This window comes from Amblyomma americanum, chromosome 5, assembly GCF_052857255.1.
Source record: "Amblyomma americanum isolate KBUSLIRL-KWMA chromosome 5, ASM5285725v1, whole genome shotgun sequence".
NCBI lineage: Eukaryota > Metazoa > Arthropoda > Arachnida > Ixodida > Ixodidae > Amblyomma > Amblyomma americanum.
In genome coordinates, this window is record NC_135501.1 from 73,102,735 (window position 1) to 73,114,894 (window position 12,160).

Below are 12,160 nucleotides of genomic sequence, written 5' to 3' on the forward strand. Positions count from 1 at the left end.
CTTCGTTTCTTACACAGTTTGCTACCACAATTTCACATTGTTTGGCAAGTAGCTGCAATGTATAATCGTTTTTTGCATGCCGTCAAAGCCACATGCGATGCAGAACAGTATTCGCCATGCCGCCAAATAACCGCACAAAAGGGAATGAATCACACGAAAAAGAAAGGTAACAAAAGAGTAAGATGAATCCGGAGGTACAACTGCAGCTGCGACGTGGTCTGTCGAAGGCCTAGTATTAAAAAGATTGGAGGGGGGGGGGGGTAAATGGATGGCTGAATTCACGCTAAAGATATTGTCGCGAAGAAGAAGGTGGCGGTGGCATGGCGCAAAGCAAGCTGCAAAACACGATACAAAAGGCAACGACAAAGCACAGTCCTGCAAAATTGTGTTCAGAAGACGCAACTACGCAGAAATAACGCTTGGGTCAAAATGCATGGAGGAATGAAAAAGGGGGTAAAAACACAATAGAAGCTTACTGTTTTCGTTCCTTGAAAAACAAACTTGCCATTGCGCTTTCTCCTCTTTTCTCGCTAAGAGCAACAAAAGGTGGGCTATAACAATGCCTATCTGAAATGAGAAAGAGAGTCATACAGAAAGAAGACGAAAAAAACGATACATGGTTCAAATAAGTTCCCTGCGTGCCGCGTTTGAAAACAGAGACAGAAACGTGCACAATGAATGTCTATCTGCACATCGCACTTTTTTTCTGCGGCGCGGTAGTTGCTCAAGGTCGCGCACCTACAATTCTGGGCGGGTGGATGCACCATGAAAACCCGTCCAGGTCACTGAAATTTCTCAATCTTGCCTTTCAAGCATTCGCTACTAGAATCAATCCACCCTACCTACGTGGCATCAATTTGAAGGTTATGAAGGCTTCTACACAGGTAACCACTTTTCCACAACTTTATTTTTTGGCAGAACGCTTTCCAGAGCAAAACAAACTCATCAGTAGCGTTTGCTTTGAACCATTTTGAGTATTTGCCAGCCTTAAACCAGTGAAAGTAAAGGAAGGTGGCGACAATCTGTTCGTAGATGCATTGCCGTCAGTATACGGCTCTCGTCCTAGTTTGAGAAAAAATATTTTGGTCCCTGCGCTCATGCAAGTCTCAAAAAGTCGCCATTAGGAACCAATATTGTCTTTGTCAGGCACATACAGCAAACAGTAACACTGAATGCATGTAACATCTGGCAGCAACGTTATTGAGTGTAAGACTTAATATATAAACCCACCTTGAAAGAATAAAGTTCCCTGTTGACACGCGCAAATTCAACGAAACTGAGTAGTTCCCTAATGGGAGCGAACATTCTCTAAGAACCTAGTGAAAAGTCCACTAAGTGGTCTTAGTTAGCTTGGAAGGCTTTCCGCTCTTACAACGTGAACGCAATTTGTATTTGTCAGTAGTAATGAACGTACAGCCGCTGGCAAAAATTGAACCCACTGCTCGAGCTTGTGGTTGGGTCTGGAAAACATTTGCGTGAACCTTGGACAGCTGGACCGAGAAAGTACTATACTTCACAACAACCAACCAAGGATATGAAGAAAAAAGCTTCGAAGCCTGAACGCCTATACTTCTGTCACTTCTTCAGGTAATGTGCATGGACTATTGTGCGCCTGGTCGCCTGGCGTGTTGGTCGCTGCGCGGTTGCTTGGCTCCGCTTCTAGTGTAACTGGCGCAAACTCTTAAGCTTTCTGCGACGATGTTCCTAAGAATATTCGTCGTAATAAAAGATTCTGGTCTCCTCTTGAGTCCCTGGCCTTTAAAATTCACAAATATATTAGAAGAATGTCTTAAATATAGAGTAGTGAGAGTTCATTATGCTTTAAGATAAAACTAGAAAAATAAACTGAAAGCTGTATTATGCCACGCGTTAAAAGGATGCTTGTTTTGGCGCTGTAGCTTTGGCACATTGCGACGAAAAGCTATTGCGGCCTTTAAGGAGCTCCCAGGGCACATTCTACTATCAGGCACCGCAAAAACAGCACCCGCAATGGTCCCACATCCAGAGAGCGGTGAACTGCATGTCGCTTGAATCAGTGCAAGTTATGCCCTCGAGCACTTGTGCTGATTTTGAATTTGCGGTTTTTGTTCTATTTCTTTATCCATAGCTCCAGCGGTTGTTTTTAATTACAATATTACTCCGTGCTCTGTTCTGCTGGTGTGCGCCTTTTCATAGGCTACAGCTTGGCATGATTCATATTTGCTTAAAGTCATTCGCGTTGTAAAACAAATTCAAATCAAATGTACAAACAATTGCTTCTAATGTGAGACAAACTTGAGAGTTACTTCGCTGCAGGGAGCACGAGCTGGTGCAGACAAAGTAACTGACTTTGCACATTGCAACGTGTTTTGCGCCCCTAGAGCGCCGCTTGAGTGATTTCAGAGAAAAGCTGTGCGCTAAATCTTCAGTAAATATAAAATAAATGATTCCTCTTGCTTATTGATCCAGCAATCTAAAATAGACTCTCTCGGTACTCGCTGAAAATTCAGTCGTCGCCCATTTTTGCCAGTCATGTAGAATTAAATTAAACTTGCCGGATTGCGTGAAGCGACATTGTACCAGAAGGACTCTCTAGCTCAATTCGCGCGAGAACAAATTCCTTTAGGCAGTTTCTTTTTGCAGACAATAACTAAATAGAATTCCTTGCGTTCGCATACTTTTGCAGCAAGTGACAGTATTAAAACACTAGGGCGTCGATTTCCTAAGTTTCTAATTGCATTTCAATTGTTATGAATTTTGTTGCCTATGTTTTCTATATGTTATATGCTAGTTATGCGTAAACTTCTGATTTGTCACCAGTGCCCCTCCTTCCTTGACCATGTATATGTGTGATCTGGAAAATCTGCAAATAAATAAATACCCTAATATCTTGAACGAATGCCGTATTGTTTTGCATGCTTCGCTTGTAGGTGCTTCATGCCAGATGAAAGCTGCGCAGTAATGTGACAATTGAGCATTTTCAGAGCGGCTATGGTTCTGTACAGCTCTGGCTGCCGTGTTTGAAAATAAGCACCTTTTGCGTTCTGGCAGCCTGCATACTTTCTCCCGCACGATTTACGTTAAAGAAAGTAGGGAGACTGAAATGGTTCAGCGTAACTGAACTATGGCTTGCCATTGGAATGAGGCAGAACACGCATTTGTGATTCTGTGCACGCTCCAGACAAAATTTTTCTAGGCAAACTCATTGCACTGAAAAGTCTTTCAAGTATTAATTATTTATTTCCACAAACGAAGAATAGATGACAACGGGTTTGCGTCAATAAGGCTTGCGCGACAAAATCATATGCTAGAGGGTGAAAATAAACAAGCCAAGTAAAAGTTAAAGTATGGTTTTTGAATGCCAGAAAAAATATTAGATTGTGCTGATTCCTCTTTCTGTTTTAATTGATATGAAATGAGCGAAGAAATCTACATGGGTATACTTTAGCACATGTGCACAAAAAAGAAATTATGATGCACCAAGAAAAAAACATCCTCCTGAGAGAAGCTCATGCAATGCTGCAGAACGTGATGCAATTGATGGCATAATGGCAGTGGATGGCAATCAAAAAAGTATATCAAGTGTCGTACCGGCGATTTTATCAACAGCGGGAAGGCATTAACAATCACCACCATGCAACCTATGTTCTGAAAATATGTTACTCTCTTTCAGGTCGTGAATGGTGTCAACTACAAACTTGAAGTGGAGAAAGCCGAAGTTACATGTGGTTTTCAACAGTTGGTATGCGTCGCAAACTCACGCCCTATATTAAAATTGGGGGGGGGGGGGGATGGAACTGGAGAAAAGAATAATGACAATAATGGTGTTAGTAATTTTTGCAGTTACTTGTGTCGGTAACAGTTAGCATCTCCAGACGCCAGATTTCCCGAGATAACACTTTGCTTTAGAAACATTTGCAAACTATACACAGTTAACAAAAAGAAGCCATAGAAACATGCATGCTAAAAGGAGCATTTCTCAGTTGCAACTTATCATAATTGTTAAATGTGCCTCACGCACTCTAAGCCGAATATCACTCATCTTTTTGCGCGTAGCCCTGAATTCACTTTCCCGGGTTCACACAATTTACCGAAATATTTGGAAGAGCCTGTACTTTGTTTTCTCACCATCAGTGCTCTAGTTTTTCTCGTGACGTGTTTTCTTGGGGTTTTGGCCAACAAATGAGATAGAAAAGCTTGCCACCATAGCTATTATTTACAGGTCGCGATTTCTTGAATTGGGGGGAGAGCTCATGATAGTCCATTGAAACTTACAAACAGCTCTCGGCGTTTTTTTCATGCTTACTTGACATGACAGTTTAATTATATAAAATAGAACTCAATCTTCTTTAAAGATGACGCAAGTCTGAAGAAAACTTCAATAATGAAGGAGTAAACAGTGCAGACATCAATGCCACTGAATATAGGGGCGCAATTGAGTTTTCAGCTTCTACGCATTAAAGCTAGGAAAGATTTTGCGTCTGCTGCTAAAACGAAAAATTTCAACCATATGACTGTATTTTATAGTCAGTGTTTTACTGAGCGACCACAAAATGCAATACATCGAGTATTAATATTTCTAGCCTGACAGCATCTACAGTGGTGCGTAGTGCTCCCCACACAACAGCGAGTAATGGGCATCAAAAAAGACCGCTGTAAGCTGGAGTACCGAAATATTTCGTGGTTTTAACGCGTTCTTGTCAAGACTTCTGCCAACGCGATCATTATGCTTTGCGTGCACGTCTGAAGCACGCGAACTCAGTAACCAATACCAGTCGGTGCCTTCAGCCTGACTATGCAGCTCCACTATGGAAGAGAAAAACCTGTTTGGACATAGGGTACTTTATTGTTCTTGTCACTTTACCTATTTCCTTGCAAATTTTTTTTCTGCAGGAAAAACGTTTGAGTAAAAAAAGGAGTGTGCTTGTTCGTCACGCCCATCAAGTAATCGTCTTCTAATGCGTAGCCTAACAGGAGGACAATTTTTCTTTTGTCGATGAAATTTCTGTCGAATCTATTGCTATTATATATATATATATATATATATATATATATATATATATATATATATATATATATATATATATATGTGTGTGTGTGTGTGTGTGTGTGTGTGTGTGTGTGTGTGTGTGTGTGTGTGTGTGTGTGTGTGTGTGTGTGTGTGTGTGTGTGTGTGTGTGTGTGTGCGTGTGTGTGTGTGTGTGTGTGTGTGTGTGTGTGTGTGTGTGCGTGCGTGCGTGCGTGCGTGCGTGCGTGCGTGCGTGCGTGCACGCTGATGAGGAACTATTGCGAAATACGGGCTCGTCGTAATCTTGTAGGGGTGCCTGTATATTACCACTCTCGCAAAGAAAGCGATGTCAGAGATGTCCTCTGTTTTCTACGAGCACTAGTCTGGTGCTAGAACTCTGAGAGTAGCATTTGGTCCTGCAATATTTTTTGCTTTCCGACATAGACTGTTAACTGTTTTTGCTGGTAACAGGAAAATGTTTTCTCGAAACGATTAGGGTGCCTTTTAAACGTTAATATAAGAACCTCCATGATGGCTCACTGGTTATGGCTCTCGGCTGCTGACCCGAAAGATGCGGGTTCGATCCCGGCCGCGGCAGTCGAATTTATATGAAGCCGAAATTCTAGAGGCCCGTGTACTGTGGGATGTCAGTGCACGTAAAGAACCCCTAGTGGTCGAAATTTCTGGATCCCTTCACTACGAGGTCGCTCAAAGCCTTAGTCGCTTTGGGATGTTAAACTGGCATAGACCAAACGTAAATACGACCCCTTGACTGATAAAAATATTTTTCACTTCCTAGCATTGGGGAGCATTGATAGTTTAATAACGGACGAAAACACGCATACCTCAAATAGCTCGTTTATGAAACTGTTCAAGCAGTAGACTGATAGCGTGTGCGCGTATAGTTCATTTATAGAAGTAAAGCACTTAGTAGAACATTATACAGCGTTTAATTGGCACAGAAGGGCAATACGTGAGCAGTGACGATGATTTGGTCTCATTTTGACGGAGAGGAGTTCACAGAATGTGTGCTTTCATGAGATGGCATTGTCGCACTTATTATCCAAAGAAGTAACGCGAGGAGAACTGTAGGTACTCATAAACGCGGGAAAATATGAATTGCTAAATTACATACTGATACGCAAAATGTTGGAGTTCACCTTAAGCACCATAAAACGAAAGATCTGTCCAGAGAACGAAACACGCCAAAATTTCGTGTACTAAGATTGTACCCAAAGATTTGACATAAGTCCCCGTTTGTTATTGGTGTGTACGGTGTAGAAGTAAATTTTCAACATTTAAGTTTCTAGAAGTAAGTGTGAACTTCGTTTTGCGAAATTTGCAATGTACGCACGGCTTCTTTCTCACCCGTGTTTAGGAGGTCTAGTAATAGAACTTGCTGTAGTATGCCCCAGAGGGGTAGAAGCAAAATCATCTTGCCCCTTCATAGATTTAGCGGGCTCCAGATATTATGCGACTAGACATATTGCGCACGGACACAAAATTATTGAGTTTCGAAAGCTGTTAGTGTGGCGCCGCCAACATTGAACAAAGTAAAATATTTTCTTACTTCCCCTAAGGCATGGCCTGCAACATACTACAACTGGACTCATAAGAATCTTCTCTGCTGGACTGGGAAGGTAAGTAAAAGTTAAGTTTCGCACACAAACATTGGTGATATATCGCAACAACAAAGACAAATTTTTTTCGTTAACTTACATCCGTAGTGCTTCCGTGAAATATTTCTTTTGTTATCTCACCACTAACTAAAGAGGCCTGCTGGCTTTGTTATTCACAATTCAAAAACGATATGAAATACAGAATGTGAAATAGCTTTCACAATTTTTGAAAACATGTCTTGCATAGCAAAACTAAACCTCTTTTTGCGTGTAGGTTCTATGACTTGGCAGGAAGATACCAGATGCAACTATTCTTGTCAATTACCTTTTTACTAAAATCAATAAGTCAGGGTTCATTCATTGCATGTAGCGGGATATTTAAATAAGAGGAGCAGACACGGCCACATATAATCACTGTTGATTTCCTAGAATCCAGCACCATGGACTTATTCCGGGCAGAATTGTTAAATGCAACCATGGTATTGCGTACGCGACATGGTGATGAACGGTGGAACACTACTCAGTGGTGTCACGGAGCCCTTTTCAATAATTCATCTTTTATATCGGAAGAATAAATCTAAACTGCGCAAGTTTTTCTCTCGCGCGTTAAACTACATAGAAATCTAAATGTGATTGTAAGGGCTCCGCAGTCTTGCGAAAGAGTTTCGCGCCAGTTTTCATTTCCCTTCAGGATTAATTACTTCCACGTGTTTAGAAATTGAAATAGAATTGCTTGGAAGAGCGAAGTAAAGCAGTGTTTAAAAACTGCAAAGTAGGAAGAGACACATCCTTCCCATTTCTTCCTACAAAGGATGAGATGCTAATTGCTGCAATTTTATATTCCAGTTATTGTTTCAAGCTGATTATACTTGCTTATTTTTGGTGACTACTGAAATTCTGTGTAATTTTGTGCTGCCTGCCTAGAGCACACTCCACTCAAAAATTATTCTTATGAAGCGAATATCCTCGTGGCTAGTTCCGTTTGATGCCCGCCTCTAACAGGCCTGATCAGATATAGTCCTTAATTCTTGTCATCATATCACTTAACCGTTGAAATTAAAATATGACATTAAGGTTATAAATTTATTTATTGTATGAATATTGCAGGCAGTGATTCTTTCCAATACCCCTCTGCTTGTTCACACAAGCTACGTGGAGAAGCAGCAGCTTCCCTGTATGGCTTATATTCTGCCTTGAAACAGAAGACAGACAAACTGAACTTGGAGCGCCATCTATATTGCAGAGAGAAATTTATATTGAGATTTCAAGTTTTTGTTGCAGACGATTCAGAATAGATGCCCAATAATGTGTTTGAAAATGAGATGAATGTGAGCCTCCCTGACATAAGCGGATCGAACTCAGACAGCCTCTCTGCGTACATGGAACAAGTAGCTCTCTTAGGCGAAATACGGTTGTTGTTACTTCACCATATTAACAGTGCTGAATGGGAAAGTTTTTTAAAAAAGGACGTGATGAGTCTCGACGCACTGTGTTCTAACTGTATGTAGCGGGGATAAGAGCAATAAAAAAACTTCTGGTTTCATCCACCTAGCACAGTCGCCTAAATGTAGACAAGCGACTATATATGACCATAAACAAATGTATGATCGTTGGCACTGCAAAATAAAAATTGCTGTGCTGTCCAGCTACGAAGAGCACTGGTATTTAATCAAGCGAATTGAGCATGGAATACCATTCACGTTCTCAGGCTCTTGAATCAATTTTTTGCATATCCGCAAAAATCTATCTTCGCGTACCCCCAATAGACCGTGATTTGGCTAATTAATACATGTGGACCACACATTAGGCGCATCAATTGTGAAAACGGTGCAACTATCGGCCACGTTTACTTGACAGTAAGAGCAGTTATGGAGCCAGGGTTAAAAAGGGTGCAGGGGTGAGGGCTGTAAAAGAAGAGTTCTACAGTCCTAATCCAGATAAATGTACAGCGCCACAAGAAGTTTTTGCAAAATACACGCGTAATGTGATCTCGCCTGAGCGATTTCTAAAGGGCCTACAAAATAGCGCAACTGAATGTTTAATAAACGAAATAGTCACTGAAGAGAATTGCAGACAAAGTAAGAAAATTATTTTGAAAATTGTTCAACAATAGTTGCAATGTATGCAAATCATTAATGCTGCTGTAGCAAGGTGCTTAGCACAAATTCCAGTCAAAATAACGTACATACATATATACCGTTTTTGCGAAAAGTAACCAGGCAACGGTCTTTGTTTCTTATCGGTGTACTGCTGGGCTTATAACAGTCTTTGAGTTCTAACTCAAAATAAGGTAAGAACCCTTGTTGTCTCATTTCGGGGCCATTTGGTATGTAAGTGTGTACTAATGTCTCCACTATTGGTCTGAGAAGGAAATCCCGTTGCTTCGTTACTGCTTGAAAATACGGTGTATGTTTTGTACCTGCATATTTTCAACTATATGTGTGACTGCGGCTCTCTTGGAGCGCATACGATCGTGCAATAGTAAAATAAGCGTAATAGACAAATCATACGTCGCCTCTTGAATTCTTCATGAAAAACTTGCTGCCACATTCTGTCGTCAATATTCACGCCTCCTGCACAGCAGGAGCATGGAGTGCGCGCTAGATTTACGTGATTACAAAAGCACCTTTCTATTTGAAAGCATGTTTCTTATACTTAAATATCTGTTGAGATTGACAGTGAGCTGAAAATGGTAGAGAAGGAGTGTTTGTCAGAGCTGTATATAGGGCTTTCGTTACGAATGTCTTTTCAAACGAAAGCACTGGCGTAGCGCTGCTCGAGCCGACCGTCTCTAATAACCACTCTTGCTTTTCAATACAGGTACTGGAAGTATGCACCATACAGCTGCACGAGAACATCAGGACACAAAAGGTTAAAATTGAGTCTTTCGATTGCCGCAAGCCGTGAGGCAAAAAATAAATGGCACATTGGTGCATGTAAACATGTAATTGTTGGTCCTTTTTCTTAAAAATAGAAAACTGTATGCGCCTATCTTGTCGTCCACTGTATTCTTAGGAAGAATCTTATTAAATGGATAAATTAGTTTGAACTGCATCTGGAGCTAAGTGGAGGATGTGCGTAATCTATTTAAACGCAATATTAAAGAGTAGAAAACAAAGATGTTAACATTGTTGTAGAGTTGCATGATTCGAAAGAAATGCTGAAATCGTGCCCCCGGAAAGTCTGTCATCCAAACAAAAAAACGTAGGAAAGAAAAAAGACCACTTTCTACATTCTTAAAGTAGACTTTCTCTCAGTGTTAGGTCTTTCACCACAGATATTCAAATAGATGCGCCCAAAGCGAGCGAAAAAAAAAGGCATAAATGCAACAAGAGCACAACGGGCTTCCAAGAATACTCAGTGCCTGTGGACGTGTAGTTTCTGTGACTCTCTCTAATTCCTATGGCCTTCGCGCTGTTCTTTTACATATTCAAACCTTTCTAAGGATTTTGCAAAGACCCGCTTGCAACACAGCGCCGAACGGTGTCTAGTAACCCATCCGAATCCCAGGCCATGTACGTACGAATACATCGCAGCAGGCACCGCAATCTAGACGAGGGCCTCCCGTTTAATACAGGCCAGAAATTTCTTAGGAGCATCACCGATGTTTAGTGAGCGGGTGCTTCGGAAAATATTCATTTTGGCGTAAATCAGCCACCCATTGCAACCATGCTTATGAGAGAGCCGTTTCTGGGCGAACATCTTTTGGCACACTTTGAAGCCCTTATTAACATCAGCACACTGACCGCACCGAAAGTGCGAAGTAATTTAGGATCATATAAACGTTCGCAGAGAAGAGGCCTCAGTGCCAACGTGAAAATAAACTCAAATTAATGCAAGGCGCACATCGACGCAAACAAATACATCTAGCAATCGACGCATGCCGTATGCGCGCGTTTGGTATTCAAAACTGCTTTAGGAAATATTCGCGACTTGTAACTTTAGTTTGAACAAAACTGTAAATTTTTTCGGCGAAGCTGTCTCTTAAAGAGTTTTCAGCGTCATGGACAAAGAGAGCGCCGGACAATACATTAGTTGTTGGGTATCCGACTTGCAAACTTGCCACTCACCCGCGCAAACGCAAACCTAAATATTCCACAAAGCGCGAAATTTTCATACCCTTGTTCATACTTATTGCAGATGACAGGTCATTCCTGTTATAGGAGCCATAAAAATCGGTATATGTCGTACACCACACTTTCAATAGCTTTGGTCAAAGAAAGGTTGATATTAGGCATCTTTTCACTTCTATGAAATACAAACAGCACCGAACAAAATGGTGTCACAGCAAGAATCGAAGTTCCTTTGATGGTGCTTTTAACTCTAATATTCACTGAGCCCCAATTACTCTTCGTTGTTTTAATTTACAGTGTGCAAGTCCGCAACATGAAGTACATTTAGTTACACACTTGGTTTTTATTTTTTTACACACCACACGTAATCCTGTTTTTACAGTCCGTTTAGAACTCTATATCACACCTCCGCAGCCTCACACGCAAGCGGTAACGTTTAGGCAGGCTGGAGCATATACTGTAAGAAATTGAGTAAAAAGTAAATAAACGAAATTATCGCTGCACATTTATTTTTTGACTTCCTTTTAACAAACATGGCATGTGAAATAAGCAGCACAGATGGCCGATATCAGCGATTGTATAATGTTCAAAATCAGAATGGAGTATTTTATAGCCGGCTAATAACTGAAGCGGGGCAGTAAACAATCGCGCTTTGCCACCGTGATCAGTTATAACATGTAGCTTTCGAGCTGCCTAGGGCAATATCGCTGTTTTTGTTTTAAATTTTACTGACTTCTAAGAGACAACGAGGCACACAACATGGTACAGCACGATAAGAACCAATGGGCTACAACATAGGCTTCCATCAAGTGCTCATTTCTGCAACTAGTTACTATAGGTAAACAACAGTAGCAATAGAGCCTCTCCTTTTCGCGCTCTGCTGTTGCTATTTCAGTGCAAAAATATAACCAACGGTGGATGTGAACCAGCCGAGATTTTGAGCTGCTACACAGACACATATATTTTTGACGCGCAGTAATGTTTATGCCTGCTTTGCATGCGTAGGTTTGAAGCCTACAAGCATAACTCGTCAAATAAGTGTATGTGACGTCGGGCCACACACATTTTGCGAAATCACGTTTGTTGGTGATTCCTTACGCTAGCATGCTTTAGCATCTTCAGCGAGCGGCTATCATTGTTACTTTCCTCCTTTTACGAAAACGTGCGTGCTTGAGGGTGTTTGTGTCAGCGCGTGCTTGTGTCGATTCATGATACCAGTTTAGCTTACTGCCACTGTGACTGTTACACAATTTTTTCTTGAGTCGGCCCGCTTTCGTGAACATATGAATGTGTTTTATGTCCATATTGGTGTAAACCCAAGAGCCGATTGTAAACTTGTTGTTTACTACCAAAACGCTGCAAAAAACATAGCTGTGTAGAGAAAGTGATAGCTCAAACAAGGCATGTTCAAAGTATACAGGACGTATTTCACTGTGGCCGAGACGAAAATGCTTGTTCAAACAGAAATCCCATTAAAGATT

The 12,160-nt window shown here is 41.2% G+C and overlaps 1 long non-coding RNA gene across 2 annotated transcripts; it reads left to right on the forward strand.

Annotated features, from left to right (window-relative positions):
* The first annotated feature begins 653 nt into the window (after positions 1–653).
* Positions 654–9,554, forward strand: LOC144134801 (uncharacterized). 2 transcript variants are annotated; one of them, XR_013315259.1, is made up of 3 exons: positions 654–884; positions 3,653–3,721; positions 6,568–9,554. It is a non-coding gene; the product is annotated as an uncharacterized LOC144134801 (long non-coding RNA). The 2 variants fall into 2 exon arrangements; XR_013315260.1 differs by lacking the exon at positions 654–884 and adding an exon at positions 1,492–1,587 and having other exon boundaries at positions 6,568–6,639.
* The last annotated feature ends 2,606 nt before the right edge of the window (positions 9,555–12,160 follow it).